The sequence below is a fragment of the Heterocephalus glaber genome, unplaced genomic scaffold, assembly GCF_053883595.1.
Source record: "Heterocephalus glaber isolate CG9 unplaced genomic scaffold, H.glaber_assembly_v1.0 deba00001452, whole genome shotgun sequence".
NCBI lineage: Eukaryota > Metazoa > Chordata > Mammalia > Rodentia > Bathyergidae > Heterocephalus > Heterocephalus glaber.
The window spans coordinates 6,973,040-6,990,254 of record NW_028258302.1 but is presented as its reverse complement, the minus strand read 5'-3'; positions in this window follow the sequence as shown (position 1 = coordinate 6,990,254).

Genomic DNA, 17,215 nt, shown 5'->3' with positions numbered 1-17,215 from the left:
TTTTTAACCTCTCAAAGGTTAAGAAAAGAAAAAGGTTTTCTTCTCAAAGGGTTTTGCACGTGTGATCTCACCTCATCCTCACAGATGCGTGGGGTGGTGAGAAGGGCAGATGCCATTGTCCCCATTTTATGGATGAAGGAATGAGGCCTGAGAGACCAGTGAGTGGCTCTGCTGAGGCAGGGATGGGTCACAGGGCAGTAGGGGGCACGAAAGAGGATCCCTATTTTCTGATTGTCAGACTGGTCTCTTCCTTTGGGGCCTTGCGTCCTGTCCCCAGATACACTCACCTCCCAAATTCAAGCTATTTACTTACTAACTCGCAGAGTGAAAAAAAGGGGCACGTTAAAAAAAACACCACAGCCCGTAGAGGCTCGTTAGAGTTTAACACTCATTTAACTCTCCGTGAGATCACAGCCATCCTTTCTTCCCTAGGGAGAAGTTTTTCCTCTTTCCTTTAGAAGAAAGGAATGTAATTCTTTTGGAGATTACATTCCCTGGAAACTGGTTTCTTAAGCTCCTGCCTGGAGAAGTGTTCCAAAGTCTGCAGACTAATTAACCCCATTGTTCAGAATTAATCACCTCAGGAATATTTGGAGTCAACAAGAAATGTATCAATTGGGCTCTTAATAAACCTAATGAAATGACTCAACATAAAGGCATATGAAATAGACTTTTAAAACATTAGCATAAACTGCCAACCTCCCTGAGCTCTCCGCCACACAATCTTAATTGACACTTTATTAGCACCAAGAATTGCTATCAGCCTGGCAAGTTCCTCCACTTTGCTTGCCGAAATGATAAAGTTTGTATTTTTCTTTAAAGAGAAAAGAGAGAAAAGAAGCAACTTGGAGTTTCTGGTGAATGAAGACAGAGGAGAGAATGAATCAGAGGTGTGGGATAGAAATGGAAGCGACAGGGTCCACAGTGTCTTTCTCACTCACTAGAGTCCAATGGAAGAAGGCTGTCAATTGCCATATCCCTCAGGCTTGAGGAATTGTCATGGATACACAGCTAGACACAGCCCCACCTGTCTGTCTCCACTGTGCTTACCTGTGCAATTGGCAGGAGGCCTGGCTGGGCAGGAAATGGGTAGTGAGCCATGAGAAGGCATGTAGCTGTGTCTTGCTCTTCAGTGTCGACTGTGATGAAACATTGCTTCTAAAGTTTGGGGACCATTGCCACTGCTGTATTCTCTAGTTGCTCTTAATTCCTGGTAATTCTTCCTTGAGTTTCAGGTAAATGGTAGAGGGCCCCAAATCCTCCCTAGCAATCTCAAATTCACCATTAGAAGGGTTTTATTTCAAGGGACTTCATACAATTTGGTTGTCTGTCCTGGGTATCTGTGACTACTCTGACACAGCCATCGCCTCCCTCACCTTCCTCCTTTTCCTCTTCCCCATCTCCCCTTCCTTCTGTAATTCCTGGGGACATGGTTTTAGGGCTCAGTCCAGCAAGATGAGGTGGCCCTACACTTTCTAGAGTGGTTCCTGCTTATTTAGAGCAGCCAAAAGGAACGAAGGCTTAGAAAGAACACAGTGGTGTCTCAGAGAGGGCAGGGAGTTGTGGTGTGCAGCTCACTGACAGAGCAGTGGAGAGGACACAGCCCATATCTGACTGGAAAATGACGGGGGAGTCCCCAACATGGATTAGGGTCCTCCATTGTCCAGATGCTATGAACGCAGGCTCTGGGGCTCAAGTGCCTGGATTTGAATCCTGGCTCTGCTGCGTTTTAGCTGAGTGACTTTGCATGGCTCAGTTACCTCATCTGTAAAATGGGATAATAACTGTGGCTTCTAAAAGCATTTTTATAAAGATTAAGTAAAGACAGTAAAGTTCTTAGGACTGTGCCTGACATAGAATAAACACTCTGTAAGTGCTTTCCTCATGTTATTTAAGAAGGAAGCCAGAAGAAAGTAATACCTAACATTTATTGATCACTCGCTATGTGGTGTCATGAAATGCCCAGGGTTTGAGAGGAAAAGGTCAACAGGGTCAGCTGCTTCCGACTGATAGGGTACCGGTTACCGTGGGAGCGTCTCCACCACAGGGGACTGGTAAGTCATGGATCCATACCTGCAGGGTCTGATGCCCAGGGATCTTAAGGCCAGGCATAGTACCACGAATTTTACCTGCTCTCTGTATTTCATCCTCACAGAATCTTATGAGGTAATGTTATAGTTTGGATGTAGTTTGTCCCCCAAGGTTTATATGTTGGGAATTTGGTTCCCAGGGTAGCAACACAAGGTGGATCTTTCAAGGGGTAGGCCCTGGTGGACAGTCTGTGGAGGAGATTAAGATATTTCTCATGGAAACCTGGTTAGTTCTTAAGACAGGTTGTTGTGACAGCCCAAATCTGGCCCTACCCAGGCTCTTTGTTTCCCTCTCACACACGCACTTGCCATTGCTGTCAACCATGATGTGACACAGAGGGCCCTCACTAGGGCTGAGAGGATGCAGGGCCATGCCCTTGCATTTTCAGAAATGAGAGCTCAATAAATCTCTTTTCTTCATGAGTAGTCTACCTCTGGTGTAGTATTTTTTTTCATCAATTTTATTGGTACATTTTAGGTATACAATATGCTGACATTCATTATTGGGAATTTGTACCTTTACATAATATATCTTCGTTCTTATTTTTTTCCCCATTCCTCTGCCCTTCGTTCAGCCCCTCCACCCCTTCCTATTTACAAAGGCTTTGTTTCCATTTTTAGTATTTTTTTTACAGTAACACAAAATGGACTAATACAGGTGAGTATAGTATTTATTCTCACTTCATACACATGGGAACTGAAACACAGCAGCTAAGGATTTTGTGCAAGATCACACAGGTAGTAATGACAGAACTAGGACTGAAACACAGTTATTCTGAATCCAACATCTATAATCTCAACCAATTAGCCATTCACTAGCTGAGACTTGGTGTTTCAACTCTGAAAGCAACATCCTGGAGCACAGCCATAACAATTTCTCTAAAAATCATACCAGAACTCAAATCTGGGAGTAGAGGACCCTAGGTCTTTCTCTGAAGGTTATTTAGGTTGTTCTTCTAGAGTAAATAGACAAACTGATCCTAAAACTCCTTTGAAAATGGAAGGGATTCTGAGTACCCCTTAAAAATCTTATAAAACAAGAACAAAGTTGGAGGATTCACAGATCCTGATTTTGAAGCTTACTATAAAGCCATGATAATCAAAACAACATTGTACTAGCTTAATGAGAAGCATATAGATCAATAGAATAGAAGTGGGAGTCTAGAAACAATATGTGGATATATGATTTTTGACCAGAGTACCAAGATTATTCAATGGAGAAAGAATAATCTTTCCAATAAATGGTCCTGGGACAACCAATTATCTACATGCAAAAGAAAAAGAAAATGGGACTGCTACTTCATATCATGTAAAAAATTAACTTACGACAGATCAAAGCACTAACCACAAAAGCTGAAACTATAAAACTTTTAGAAGGAAACAAAGGTATAAATCTTAGTGATCTTTAGGCAAGTTTCTTATATATGACACTAAAAATACAAGCAACAAAAGAACAAGTAGATAAATTGAACTTCAACAAATTAAAAATGTGTATGCATCAAAGGACACTATCAAGAGAGTGAATGGGAGAAGGGATTTGAAAGTTATTTATCTGATGAGTCTGGTATCCAGAATATGTAAAGAAAACAACACAACAACAAAAAGACAAACAACCAATTTAAAAATGGGCAAAAGATTTAAATAGACATTTCTCAGAAAAGTTATACAAATGGCCAAAATGCACACAAAAAATGTTCAACATCATTAGTCATTAGGGAAATGAAAATAAAAACCACTTTACATCTACTAGGATGGCTTCATAAAAAACGAAAGGGAAAATAACAAGTGCTGACAAGGATGAGGAGAAAATGGAGCTCTTACACATTGTTAGTGGGAATAAAATATGGTACAGTAGATTGTGGAAAACAGTTTGGCACTTCCTCAGAAGGTTAAACATAGAATTACCATATGATCCAACAATTCCACTCTGAAGTATTTATCCAAGAAAAGTGAAAACATATGTTCTTACAAAAACTTGTACAGGGATGTTCAGAGTAACAGTACTTATAATACTTATAATAGCCCTAAAGTAGAAACAACCCAGATGTTCATCAACTGACAGAAGGGTAAATAAAACAGTGTAGCGACACAATGGGACACTATTTGATTATAAAAAGGAACAAAGTGCTGGTACATATTACAACATGGAAGACTTTTGAAAATATTATGCTAAGGGAGAGAAGCCACATACAAAAGACCACATGTAATAAGCTTCTGCTTATACGAACTGCCCAAAATTGGCAATTCCACAGAGACAGTAGATTAAGACAGAGAAAGTAAATTAGTGGTTGCTAGGAGCTGGGGGAAAAGGGGACGAGGGAGCGACTACTAATAGCCATGGGTTTACATTTGGAGGTGATGGAAATGTTCTGGAATCAGTGATGATGATTGCATATTGTGATTATAAAAAAGCACTGAGTAATACATTTTCAAATGGTGAAAACAGTGAACTTTATATTATGTGAATTTTATTGTGATTAAAAACAGTGAAAAAGTAAAATGCAAACTTGATCTTGTCCCCTATCTTAGAGTGCTTTCCTGGTGTCCTGTCATTTGGGAGGCCTGCTTGAACTGCTCCTGGCCCCTCTGTGGCTTCGTGGTTCCTCCCCTTTGGATTCCACCCTCCTTTTATTCAATCCCTTAAGGGAATGTAGCAGGTTGTTTGCCTTCCTCCAGGCCTTTACTGTTCACTCTGCCTGGGACACTCCTGTCCTAGTCTCTGTATCTCTCAAGGAATCTTCCATGACCTTCCAGTTCCCAGCATCCCCTCGCCCTGCTCCACTCAAGCCAAACTGCACTTATCTGCACACCTGCCATGTGCCTGTCCTCTGGTAGGCCCCAGAGTGGAGCACACAGAGACTTCAGTCACCAGTGCTAGAGGAAGCACAACTTTCCTCAGAGGTTTTCTTAGGCTTTTGTTTTGTTTTGTTTTTTGAGACAGGGTTTCACTATGTGGTTCAGGCTGGCCTTGAACTCACTATGTAGACCAGGCTGGCCTCAAACTTTGGGCAATCCTCCTACCCCAGCCTCCTGAGTGCTGGGCTTATAGACATGTGCCACCACACCTGGCCTACGACCTTTTTAATGTCAGCTGCTACCTGGAAACAAAGCGAGATGGAGGAAGCAGGGACATACTTTAGAGTACGCCAAAGGTGTGAAAGGTTCTAGCTCAAAGTCAACTCTGGGGACACAGGCCTCTGGATGTGGCTGTGACATCTCTTAGCCTGAAGAGTTCCACCTGGCTCTGCCTCTGCTGTACTTTTCCCTTTAGCAAGGGGCTTTTCTAGTGTTGTTTTTGCATCAATCCTGGTTGATTAGGACAGAAACTCCCTAGGAGCGGCTGCAGGTGTTCAAATGTTTGAGTGAATGCACATTTGCAGTTCTAACCTGGTTCTGGCTGGGCAGGAGCAGGTTTCCTTTTCAGTCAGAAACCCCATGGGAGGCCCAAGTCTCTTTCTGGGAAGAATTGGGGTAACCACCTGAATGGATGCATTGGTGTAGGGCTAGATGTTGGGGCTTAAATTATACATGGGTGGAAATGACTCCAGTTTATCTTAGGTCTTACTATCAAACTAACAAAAATGTTATAAAGATGGCTTTGTTTGTAAGTTACATACAATTGAGAAAACATCACTTGTTTATGTCAAATAATTCATTTATTTAGTTATTTTTATAGTGGCTCAGGGAATGAGATTTGGTGGGGCCACAGATATCCCTGACATTGCTTTTAGAGAGACTTCTCCAGCCTTCCTGGGAAATATTCCACTTAATTGTTCTGTGAACTTAAAATGAGAGCAAAACCCGAATTCTTTAAAATACAGGCATAGGGCTGGGGATTTAGCTCAGCAGCACTGTGCCTGTCTTGCAAGTGCAAGGTCCTGAGTTTGATCCCTGGTACCAGAAAAAAAATAAAAAACAAAATAAAATAAAATACAGGCATGAGTTTGGCATGTAAGGCAAGGAGCAAAGAGCTTGACCTCAGTTTGTACTCTATTTAAGCTTCATGTTGGATCTGGCCTTAATTTCTTCTTTTATAGAGTACTGATAATGGAACTTAGGTCTCTAGGTTTTGGGGGAGACTCAGTGGCTTAATACATGTGAAGCACTTAGCATAGTGATTGGCAAGAATAAATCTCAAGAAATTTGATTACGATTTACTGTATGAGGTTCACGTGAAGGTGTATACTGTGCGCATGAGGCCCAAGAAACTTATTTCCGGGTCTGTCCCTCAAGCACCATAGCATCTAACATACATAATCTCATGAATAATGGAAGGAAAGCTATGCATTAATATTTAAACTATGCTCTGCATTTCTGATGTTTTATGCTGTGGGGTTGGTTTTCAAATTATATTTTGTCTCATAGCCATAAACATTTATCAGTGGACCCAAGTGTTTGCTTTTCAGGTTCATTCCAAAGTCTACCTGTTTGTGAACTCAGGTGATCCTCCTGCCTCAGCCTCCTGAGTGCTGGGATTAGAGGCATGAGGTACCATGCATGGCTGCCTCCTCTCTCTCTCTCTCTCTCTTTCTTTCTTTCTTTCTTTCTTCTCTCGGTCTCTGTCTCTCTCCCTCCCTCCCTCCTTCCTACCCTCTCTCTCCCTTTCTTTCCTTCCCTTTTAAGGTAATCTTCCATTTATTTTTTAAGTTTTAACTAACAAACAATAAAATTAACTTTTTTCCTATTCAATTATATGTATTTTCACAATGCATAGATTCTTGGAGCCACCATTAAAACAGGATTCAGAACAGTTCCCAGACCCCGATCTCTCCCCATCCCCACCACAGATTTGTTCTCCATCCTTGTAGTTTGACCTTTTCCAGAATTTCATACAAATAAGAGTCAGCAGCTTGGAATTTTTTGAGACTGGCTTCTCCCACTCAACTCAATGCATGTGAAATTCATCTGCGGTGTGGTATGTAGCCACAGTCGTTCCTTTTTATTGCTGAGTAATATGCCATTGTATGGCTGTAGCACATTTTGTTTATATATTCACCCATTAAAGGAAATCTGGGTTGTTTCCACTTTCGGGTAATTATAAACAAGGCTTCTGCAAGCATCTGTGCACAGGTTTTTGTGAGAATGTAAGTTTTCACTTCTCTGGTAAACAAATACCTAAGGGTGAGATTGCTGTATCCTATAATAAACTTTTGAAGAAACTGGCAGACTGTTTTCTAGGGTGGCCGTACCATTTTGCATTTCTGTGTATAAGAATTCTCATCATTCCACATCCTGTCCAGCTATCTGTAACTGTCAGTAATTTTTACTTTTGTCATTGTAAATAAGCGTGAAAGCCAAGCATGACTTGTAACAAAAACGTTTAATAAATGGTGTTAGTGGCCGCAGAACTCAGAAAAGGCCACTGTAGTGAGCTGGAGTGACCACTGATTCCCTACTCTAGAACCCAGCGTGGGGTGGGGAGGAGGGTCCTTTTGAATGTTTGAAGAAACTGGGAAGCTAAGACAAATTCAGGACAGGCCTGGGAGACTGGAACACATCTCAGCGACAAGGAGACTGATTCTGGTTCCCCAGGGAAGCGTCTTGTCTAGCTCTGGGATGCGCAGTAGATTTTTAATACATGAATGACTGGCCAACAAAGGATTCCTCACAATGGCATGGGGCTAAATACACAGTGTGGGTGCTGAGCTGCCAGTGGGTGGGTGTACTGACTGACTTCTCTCAGGTCCTTGGAACTGAGGGGTTCTTTGTGAGGGACTCAGCTCAGAAACAGCTCCGTGTGGCCTGGAGGGATTCCTGTGCCCCTTTGTAAGAAGAAGGGCAGGATGTGGGATTGGGACGGGTGGCAACTGGGGACTACCACAAGGTTGTCCATATGGCAGATATTAATTGAACCTATTGCATGAAAATGGGCCCTTTCTCTGCCTCTATGTGGCCATGGTTGACATGCCTGGAATCTGTGAAGGCACTGGATCCTCATTAAATCTACCAGGCTATTACCACAGGGGACAGAGAGTGCTGATTAGGAGAGAATTAACCCCATAGCTCTCTTAGCCCAAAGCTGCCCTGGAAGGGGTCCACTTTCACTCCTGACTCTGGGCCTTGGCAGAAAAAACTATAGGGAAGAAGGGCAGGAAGATAGATCACGACCCTGGATTCTAGCAGAGAGAAGTAGGAAGGGATCAATCATCACTTTGTATATTTGGGCCAGGTTGTGGCTTGGCCTTCCCCTCAGCTCCTGCAAGTTGAAGAAAATTTTCTGACCAGTAGCTTCCATGAGGGACGGAGAAGCCTAGAAGACTCCTGTTCAAGAAGCTCAAGGCACTATGCCTTGGCCAAGGAGGTGCCCTGTCAGCTATGCAGAGTGGCACTGACAATGGGCCCATCCCCTGATCTCACTGCACTGCCCAGACACTGGGCCAGAAGCCCTCTGTTCAGGTCACTCCTTTTGCTAAAGCTGTGACTCTGGAAGAGCTCTATGAAAATGTAGACTTGCTTCCTGGGGAAGGTGGCAACATTGCTTGATGTAGTGACCTGCTGCCTCTTAGTGAGTGTCCTAGGTGGGGGTTGTAAGTCTTGCTGAGTGTGGGGTGGAGGGAGGGAATGGGAAGGCATGGCTTGGCTATGGTGGGCAGGGGGTGTGTGGGGGGGACAGGGAGACCCAGGTGGGGGTGAATAAGTGGGGTGGGCCTGAAGGGAACCCTCTGTGGCTCTTCCCTATGAGTGATGGATGCAGTGGCTCCTTGAGCCTCTGCTCTACCACATGCTGCCAGATGAGGTGAGTCTGCCTCAGGCCAGAGTGGAACAGAGGGCAAGATGTATACTCTGTATATCTTGGGACAACTTTATCTACAAGCAAGACTTGACATGAACGCAGTGACCTTGGCCAGGCTGAAAGACGGGAGATTGCAGATTTCAAGGGCCTTGTCCAGTGCTCCTCTTCTGCTCCCCAATAGCCTGTATCTTCTCCACAATGAACAATAGCAGGACACAACTCTTCCTTTCTCACTTGCCTTCTTCCAACAGTCCATGCATCCAGCAAATATGTTGGAACATGTACTATTTGCAGGCACTGAGCTAGGTGCTGGGGAAAGAGTGGGGAATGAGACACCCAAGATCCCTGTATCCTTACCCTTATGGAGCTTGCAGTCTAGTGGGGGCAGAGGCCAACAAACGATAAGGACACAAAAAGCTCAGGCATTTTGAGAGCTCTGCAGAGAATTCAAGGGTAATCAAGAGAATGTCAAGGGTCACCTTAGATGATCAGGAAGGTATATCTTAGGAGGAACATTAAATGATAGCACAGTGCTGATGTGTAGGGCAAGAGCCTGCTAGGCAGAGGGAATAGTAGATGCGAAGGTCCAAAAAAGGGCTGTATGTGCTCAGAAATTCAAGTTGGAGAGCCACCACGGAGTGGAGCAAGTGGTGGGGACACGGCATGGGACAGAGGCCAGGGAGGCAGGTCCATGGCTTCTCCTTCATGGGCTTTAATTAGCACAAGGGTCTTGGGGTTTATCTTAAGTACTGGAGGATGGGAAGCTACTGGGGATTTAAAGCAGAAGAGAGGCATGATCTGATTTATGTTTTGAAATGATCATTCTGGTTTCATTAGAGCAGATGCCACTAGCAAAATCCAAACTTGCTCAAGTTCTCCAGCTGCCAACACACAGTGCTCCTGCCTAGAACATCCAGTGCTGTTTGTCCTGGTGCCACAATGGCCACGTAGAGGGCATTACATCTGAGACTGTCTTTAATATGCGAAGTTTTGCAGTAGTGTCATCATACATGTGCTTTGTGGATATTCCTTTATGAGACATGTGGACAAGGTGCGGTCTTATACAAGAAAAACCTAGAGCCTTGAGTAAAACTGGCACCATCACAAACCATCCTGAGTCCACTGGAGCCAAACATGCTGCTAATAAAGGCCTGGGGATGTAGCCCAGAGGTAGGGTATTTGCCTAGCATGCATGAGGCCCTGGGTTCAATCCCTGGTAACACAAAAGAAAAAAAAACTGCTCCTAATAAGTTGACTAAAGGAGGAAAATTAAATGCTGGATCCTGAGAAGCATGGGTCCATTGGCCCAAAGGGATATTTTTTTTGTATATCCTTTTATTGGTACATTTTAGGGGTACAGTATAATGACATTCATCATTGGAAACACACACCTTTAGATACTCTCTTGGTTCTTATTTTTTTCTCCCTTCCCCTGTCCTCCCTTCAACCCCTCCATCCCTCCCTATTTACAAAGACTTTGTTTCCTTTTTTTCATTTTCTCATATTAATTCCATTCCCTTCTTTCCTTTCCCCTACCCCTCCCACTTCCTTCCCCTTTGCCCCTTTTCTTCCTATTTCACATTATCTATTATACCTTTTAGTCCTTATTTACACCTTCAGTTTCTCACACTAGAGAAACTATTCGGTATTTAAGGATTTGTGTCCTATTTATTTCACCTAAGAGTATCGCCTCAATGTGCATCCATTTACCAATACCAGAGGGATATTAACAGATTGACATTTGAGTGTTGATGTTTCCCGACATTTGGGCAGCATCTTAATTCAGCACATGGTTTGGTGTGACAACATTTAGTGTGATGTTGAATCTGAGATGAGTATGACATCTATAAAAGAAAGAAGAGCTAGCTAGAGCTCAGGAAAGGAAGGGGGAATAAAAGTTGAGAAATAGGTATTAGAACATGATAGAAAAGAATTTAGAAGCCCTGGACTTGAATCAGAAAGAACCAATGGATACTCATAACTTTAACATTCTGCTTAATCCCTGAAATCAACCAGGTTGTCTCTTGGCCTAGATGTCATGATATAACTGTGCAGTCCCATTGGCCATGGATTAGTCACTTAAATTGCTGTGTAGAAGGAAGCAGGGGCTCCCTGCAGGATAAGCTGTGCTGCACCTTGGAGTGGAGATATCTTGGTATTGGATGGCAACAATGCTTTCAAAGATGCCTGCAGGGAAACTGGAATGTGGACAGAGGCCAACCCAAAAAGAATCCTCCATAGTTCTGTTAGGACGACCAAGCAGGGACAATCAGAACATAAAATCAGTAACTATGAGCCGATGGAACCAGCTAAGTCTATAAAACAGCTTGAGTCCAGAAGGCTACTGATAAATGGAAGAGAATGTGCAATGTGCCAGAGGAAGCTGGGATGCACACTATGCATTTTCAGTATGGTCTTGCCAAGAAATATCCATCAAGTCACATGGCTAGCGGCCCACACCTAAATTGTGGCCAGCTACCTTGGGCTTCAAGACTAATTTTTGTTGACTTGCTCCAAATGTTTACCTCAGGGACAAAAATGCTGTCCTTTATGATGTGTATTTGAGTGTGCCTAATGTTTTTACATTTGTGATAATCAAGGTATGGAATGTAATTATCTGAAAGATCTGATGGCAAGCACACGCACACACTCAGACACACAAACCCAGATTATTGTCAGTGTAAAATTCTGACTGACATGTCCACAGTGCCTTTTGCTAAATAGGTTTTTGTCACCAGGGAAAGGATGTATATCATACCAAAATTAAATAAACCTGTCTCGAGAAAAGGTGACGAACAGGATGGCATTATTGTTCAGGGGCCAGAACAACCTATACCCCGGGGTCATGTTTAGCCAACAGATACATATGTGCTGTGTGTGTGTATCTTTACCTTGGTAAGTTTTTTTTGAAACAGGTAAATTACTGCACAATTTAAAATTACATAGGTTTTACATATAATCCTGATTTTCTTTTTTTTTTTTTTTTTTTTTTTGGTACCGGGGATCGAACTTGGGACCTTGCACTTGCAAGGCGGGCGCTGGAAGCACTGAGCCAAATCCCCAGCCCTCTGATTTTCAGTTTTTAAAAATAGAAGATACTCACAGGGGACTGGAGTTTAATAGGGACCTCCTTTCTAGACAGTCTGCCATTCTAGTCAACTCCTACCACTCTCAATTTTAATATTTCTCCTCCTCCTCTCCTCCCCTTCTCTCCTCTCCTCAACTTTTTTCTTTCTTTCCTCCCTTCTTTTCCTTCCTTTCTTCCTTTTTTTTTTTTTGTTACTGGGGATCGAACTCAGGACCTTGTGCTTGTGAGGCAAGTGGCAGCACCACTGAGCTAAGTCCCCGGCCCCTTTTTTTCTTTCTTGTGGTACTCAGGATTAAGGCCAGGGAGCACTGAGCTACATCTCCCTCCAATCCTTTTAAAATTATTATTATTATTATTATTATTATTATTATTATTAGTAGTAGTAGTAGTAGTAGTAGCAGTAGCGGTACTGGGCACCAAACCCAGGGCCTTTGGACTAAACTACATGCTCAGACCTTTTCAAAATTTTTTATTTTAGGACAAGTTCTTGCTAAGTTGCTATGTTGGCCAGGCTAGGTCTGAAATCACTGTTCTCCTGCCTCAGCCTCCCAGGGTCAAGAGAATATAGGCAGGCACTATTATACTTGGCCCAACCCTTCTTAAATTTTATTTTTATTTTATTTTTATTTTTTGGTATTGGGGATCGAACTTGGGACCTTGAACTTGCGAGGCAGGCGGCAGCACCACTGAGTTAAATCCCCAGCCCTTTAAATTTTATTTTGACATAGAGTCTTGCTAAGTTGCCAAGGCTGGTCTTGAACTTTTGATTCTCTTGCTTCAGCCTCCCAAGTAGATGGAATTACAGATGTGCACCACCACACCTGGATAAATAGTCTTGAGCTTTGTAGGCATTTAATAATACCAATTGAATGCAATAACACTAAAGGGCTATTATTGCCATTGTACAGGGTAGAAAGCAGGCCGAGGGGTGTCAAGTAAGATGTCTGTAGTCACAGGGTGTGAGAGGAATTACTAACTCATTATTCTACCATCCATTCTCTTTTGTCATTACTAATAGAAACTTTTTTTATTTGGCCTGGCAACCCACTCAGATAAAAGAGTTCATTTTCAGCTTCCTGGCAGCTAGATGTGGCCATGTGATTACATTCTGGCCAATGACATATAGGCAAAACTGTTATATAGACCATTTAAAAAATTATCCTTAAAATGTAGAGGCAAGTGCTTTTTTCCTCTCTTGCTTTCATTCCTCATGTCTGGAATGCAGATATAATGGCTGAACCATGAAGAGACCTTAAGCATTGAAGCCTTGCACACCAGTCCCGACTCACATTCTATTAGACTTCTTTTATGAGAGTTAAGAAACCATAAGTGTTAAAGTCAGGACTCAATCACTGCAACCGATAGAGTGTTGAGGCCAGGATTCATGCTTAGTCTGCTGAATCCATCAGGACCTGGGTTTTGGTTTTTCTTCAGCCCAGCTTCTTTCCAGTGTTGCAGTAACAGTCAATCCCAGACTTTTCCTGTTGCCTGGAGCAACATCCCACCTGGCAGTGCAGGAGTAAGTGTGCCACATGTGTGCACTGACTGAATGAGCGGCAGCCTTCTGGGTCTGCACAAATCACCAAACTCTCACAAACGAGGACAATCTGGGAGTTTCTCGGTAAGGAGACTGAGGGTCCTTGTCACCTCCGTACAGGAACAGTAGCCTCTGTGCTTCCTCTCTGGGCTACACTCCAAGGCCAAACAACAGGCAGACAATGCCTGCAACAATGACCTAGGGGGAGGGAATCTTCAAGCAGACCCCAGCCATCTGAGTAGGTTGTCCCCAGCTGCTAACCTATATTCACTCAAGTGGAGGGTGTTCCTCTAGTGACCAGTGTCCTTTTTAGTTCAAAGTAATGGATCTCTCTTGTCTAAGTTGTTGGGATGAATAATTTTGCTTTTGGCACAAGCAAAACCCACATAGGCAGACACTGACATGGCTCTGGGGGCCATGAAGAGATGCAGACTTCTGGCTGGAAAATTATCCAAGTTTGTGCTTGAGTCTCTCTGAGTCTAAAAATCATGATCGAATTAATAATGTCCCTTCCAGCCGCTGCACTATCTTTCTTTTTGCTTTTTCTTCTTCCAAGTATGAGCTAAGCCTCTTCTCTTGGTACCTCCCTTCCCTCTTATGGATCACCCCAGTGCCATCTGTTCCCACTCCCTTGCTCCCTGGGGAATGCTCTGGATCAGACATGTCCTGATGTTCAACTCATGACTATTTCTGTTTTGTTTTTATTTTATTGGACCTCTCTGTAGAGGTTGATGCTTTTGATCCCTCCTTACTTGAAATATTTTGCTCTTTTGATTTTCTGACAATAGGATCTTGTGGGTTTTCTCTCCATCTCTCAGGATAATCCTTCATCTCAAATTCGTCAATCCTTGCTCTGAGGAACTTCATCTTTGGTCCCCTGCTTGCCTCTCCTCTCTTCTGTCCTTCTCCTTTGTCCTCTCCTTATACATGCTGTCCTCAGGCCATCTCTTCAGGTATTGAGAACAACACCCAAGGGGAACAAAGAACCAGGGTTGCTCAGTAGGGGGATTCACTATGATGCAGTTGCCACAAAATCCTCAGCTAATCCTGAGATCTGAGATGGTCCTTATAAGTCACCCTGAGAGGAGAAAGGGAACCCGGCTCCTATATCCTGCAGCGGAGTCATGTCGGGGAGTTGCCCATGGGGACCAGATGCCATCTTGGGTGGGACAGCCTCCTGCTGCCAAAGGCAGCTCGCAGGAGTGGCCCAGCCAGAGCCAACAGCAGCCCATGTCCCCTGGAGCTGGGGAAATGATTCTTAGGCTCTTGGAGGGGGGATCTGGGTGGCCCCACAGTATCTATCATACAATCTCAAGTCTAAATTTACAATCCTGACCTTTATCTGAGCAAGTACCATGCTTAAGTGTCCACCTACTGCCACAGGCACTCAGCTGCACAGCTACAGCTCCCCCAAAGCACCTGCTGTTTACTTGGTCTCTGCCCTCCATCCAGAATGCCCATACTCCCACCTGTTTCCAAAGGTCCACTCTCTGCAGGTGATCTGCTGGGACCTGAGGCACTTGGTAGGGGGTTGCCGGACTCCAGGCCTTGGGCACAGAATCAACCTACCAGGTCCAGGGAAGCTGATCAGGCAGCCTCAGGTGACAAGGCATGGCAGGCAGCACAGAGTCCACCTGAGTCACCCACAGGTGTGCACAATAGCACATCTGTGTTCCCCAGACATGTACACATAGGAACAGATACACCTGTAACTCCAGTACACACCCACAGCCTGCATCTGCACTTATAACCCCCCTGCCCATGCCAGCTGGGGCCCACTTCCTGCTGGCACATGCACACATGTGCAAGAACACTCACGGGCATGCTCATGGGCTGGTGTGGGCCCGTTCCTGTGCAGACCAGCCTGGGAGCCTGAGTGCCAGCTGTTAAGATGTGGCATTGTGGCATCTGCTGCCGGGGAGGAAGAATTGCAGCTGGGGCAGCATCAGCCTCCAGAGGGGAGATGTGAGTCTTTCACATTTCTCTTTTTCAGGCTGCCTTCTGAAGCGGCATGAATAAGTATTCAGTCCCTTTCCTCCCCAGAGACCGAGTTGCTCTCTAAATACCAAGGCAGGCAAGTGGAGACTTAAAAAGGTCATTACTGAGTGCTGAGAAGGTGGTATTTAGCTGCAGAAGTGGCTCCTAGAGGAGAAACCTCAAACCTCAGCGGGAAGCCTTTGTTATCAGCCCCACTTGCCTCCTGGGTTCTCAGGGCTGTAGCCAGGGACAGTGAGGAGGAGCAGGAGGCTCCCTTCCACAGGGCACAGCTGTCCCTGGAGCTGGAGCAGCAGGAGTAGGGCTACTTGGGATCCTGGCTGGCTCTGAATAGGAAGGAGTGGTAGTACCACAGGTGGTGATCCTAGGGAACAGGAGTACAAGGGAGGGCCTTGCTTTTTCTGGGGGGCAGGTGGGAGGAGGGCTTCCTTCAGTTGCCACCTCAGGACTGTTTACTTCTAGATTTAGGCAGAGGTTTCTGGAATAGGACACCTCCCTTATTCTTTTGTAGACAAGGTTAAAAAAAAAGAAAGAAGAAAGGAAGGAATGAAAGGGAAAGGAAGAAAGGAAAGAAGAAATGAAGGAAGGAAGGAAGGCAGGAAAAAGCAAACCAAAGAAAAGAAAAAACACCGTGATTACTTAACATCCTGAGGGCAGGAAGTTGGCAGGAGTCAAGGCAATAAGCACAACAAATTGGCTAAAGGGTTCTGCAGGAGAAAGTGAGAGGAATTGAGAGGAATTCATTTTTCCCTGAGAGGCAGGGAGAAGGGAGACAGCAGGGCAGAGCTGGGCAAGAGTGGGATGGGTATTCCAGGTCACCTCACAGCCTCTGTAGCCCCGTCCTCAGCCTTGGGCACAGCCCTGTGCCTTAGGCTTGACAGACATCTCCATCCTCCCGGGGTTCCTCTGCCTCTGGCTGCTTGTTGGGTTTCCCCACCGAGTGTGCAGACTAGAAAATTGGAGGTGGAAGAACAGAAGGGTCAGGGATTTCCCCCTTGGCTTCCTCCCAGGTGGCTAAAGGTCACAGGTCTTATCTGGAGGCCTCTTAACTACAGCCACCTATAGTTTTTTTCTTCCTTCATGGCTTAGTCAGCTACTGAGGTGCTGGAATGACTTTACAAGGGATGGGGTGAATCCTGGAGACAAGATGCCACCATCTGCTTCTAATTTGGGATTCCCACAAGGTTGGGAAGGGCTGGCATGGGAGGTGGTGGTAATGAGGCCATGCTGGGCAAGTGCTGGAGGAGGGGTCATAAAAAAGAAGCTCTTGACTCTGAAGTGGGGGACCTGCTATGGGAGGAAAGCCTGAAAGTCATCAGTGAGCTGCCCCTCAGTTCTGGAAAAGGTGGCTTCCATTTTCTGGTCTACTGCCAGGTGCTAGGAGAGGGGGGAGTGGTGGAGAGGATGGGAGAAAAGGAAGCCACAGGATCTGTGACTCTGGGCTGGATTTATTTTTCTGGCTCCTAGCAGGCAGCGAGGGAGAGGTGCCTCTCAGGACCTAGTTTTTCCCCAACCCGTGACGCATAATGTAATCAGATGACATTTGAATATTCATGTCATAGAAAAGGATGCAGATGCAGGTGTGAGACTGGTGGGCTGGGTGGGGTTGGGGGGAGGATCCACATGCTGCATTTTATGAAGCTGCAGGATCTCAGAGTGAGACAGTGAGTCACTGAGTTGAACCCAGAACTGTGGCAAGAGTTTCTTCTCCCTGGCTTACCTGGGGTGCGTGTGGGTACCCTCCCCACCACACTCACTTGCTTCTCAATCAA